Here is a 2,430-nt window from a genome sequence, read left to right on the forward strand (position 1 = left end):
TTTTTCACTGAACACTGAACACTGGTGGTATAAACCGGAGAACCAGGATGCAAAGGTCCTTGACATAATTATATATATACGTATAAATATATCATTTGTAGAAAATATAAATCCGGAGAAGAAGCAGACTCTAAGAAGTAGAACAGTGTATATTTAATGGAGAAGGCTGTTTTATGGGGTTACCCTGGGTTTCCCATCCATAAAGGGTTTAGCTTCATGGCAGATCGTCAGACCCCCAAAACCTGTTGGATAAGACCTATTCAAAATATGGGGATGGAAAAAAACCTTGCTATGGAAGTAAGCAAAAGGGGATAATCTCGCTTTGCCGTTGGCTATCGACTTCCGACTGTGCCACCATTTCACGGATTCCAAAACACTAACAGAAATTTCCAAAAATGTAAACATGGCCCGAAAATCTCCATTCTGGAGTTAAGGATACTCCCTGGTTCAAGTGAGTCTTTTAAGATTCTCATGTGTTCAGCTATGCATAACTTGCAACGTTTCATCCCATTGATGTAGGGGTCTGGGTTTTCCAAGATTTTCCATGAAATTAAGTATGGGATCCCATCGTCTCTTAGCTGCCAGATGTCACTGGCTAGCAATGTTATGTATCTCCTTTCCGGAGCTCTGAAGGAGGACTTATCTATCTGTCTGTCTATCTATCTATCCATCTATCTATCTATCTCCTTGTCTATCTATCTATCTTATCTATCTATCCTTTCCCCATCCTTTATTATTATTGTGTTTTCTCCTTTTTCTTGATTGTCCTGAATACTGAATGCCTAATTTTTCTCAATTTACAATATCTGTACATTGCTTCAAACACCCTATACATACATACATACATACATACAGGCAAGCAGACAGACAGACAGAAGACAGATAGACAGACAAACAGACAGACAGACAGACAGATAGACAGACAGAATTATTAGTGAGGGATTATTAATCCGGTCAAAGTACTTCACACATCTGGCTTACAATACTGTTTAGATTTGTAAAGAACTCTAAGCATTCTTATTTCGGTGTCAGAGGTTAGTTCAACAACATTCTGTGTTGTAAATCTGTGGTTGTGTTCCAATTAAACTGGTTTTTACACCCAGTGATATATAAAACAAAGTATAAATAATGGTCATTATATATTTTTCTTTTAATGGAGTAAATCAAGCTTACAGCTGTTTCCAGTAATTATTACAGGTACATTACTGATAGGTTATCTCAATTGGACTATTGATCAGCTATTGAACAACCTAAATTAATTTTTAGGTAATTTTTTTAAAAAATTAATTGTTTTGGTTGTTCAATTTTTCTCAACTGATCAATAGACCAATTGTGTAAACCTAATTTACTCCATTAAAGGAAAAAATATGCAATGACCATTACTTCTACCTTGTCTCATATATATCATCATCATCATCATCGTTTAACATCCGTTTTCTATGCTAGTATGGGTGGGGCGGTTTGACTGAGGTCTGGAAAGCCAGCTGCTGCACCAGGCTCCATTCTGATCCAAGCCTCTCCTAATGACAACCACTCTGAGAGTTTAGTGGGTGCTTTTTATGTGCCATCGGCATGGGAGCCAGTCAGGTGGCCCTGGCATCAATCACTTTTTGATTAAACGACGACAATGATGTGTGTGTGTGTGTGTGTGTGTGTGTGTGTGTGTGTGTGTTCTACTATTTTTAAAGAAAATCTTTTTAGAAAATGTTTTTTAAAGAAATCTCAAGAATCAATTAACATTTTTTTTAAAACTTAATAAACTTCAAAAACCTTGAAAGAATTTTTTCTAGAACAACTCACAAAAGCTCAAAAAAATTTCAAAAGTTTCTGAGTTGGGAGTTTTAAAGCTTTAAAAGTTTCAAAGTTAGAAAAGTTTTAAAATTTGAAAATTTCAGAGGCTTTGAAAAGTTCGTGGAGATAAGAGATAAATGGGGAGACAGACAGAGAGACAGATAGATAGACAGACAAATAGAGAGATAGACAGATAGAGAGACAGACAGATAGATAGATGGTTAGATAGATAGATAGATAGATAGATAGATAGATAGATAGACAGATAGATAGAGAGAGAGAGAGAGAGAGAGAGAGAGGTAGATAGACAGACAGACAGATAGATAGATAGATAGATAGAACCTATAAGTTGCTTGTAATCTGTAGATAGCCTTGTTGATAGAATTTTCTAAAAAAAAGTTTCCCCGTCTTCCTAACTTTTAATTTATTCCGTTACTGTATTTCAACCTCCTCCTCCTCCTTCCTTACTTCTCCTACTAACGGTGTTACCCTGTTGTCTAAGAAAATATGGAGTGACAATAAGGGAGATAACTCAAAAGTCTTTTTTTTCCTCCCCTTCCTCTTCTCGTTGCCATATTACCCCCTCTCTATTACATGTATTTCCCCCTCCTACCATGGCGCTATCCTATATAAACCGGT

This window comes from Octopus bimaculoides, chromosome 25 (assembly GCF_046866305.1).
Source record: "Octopus bimaculoides isolate indiv1 chromosome 25, ASM4686630v1, whole genome shotgun sequence".
Lineage (NCBI taxonomy): Eukaryota > Metazoa > Mollusca > Cephalopoda > Octopoda > Octopodidae > Octopus > Octopus bimaculoides.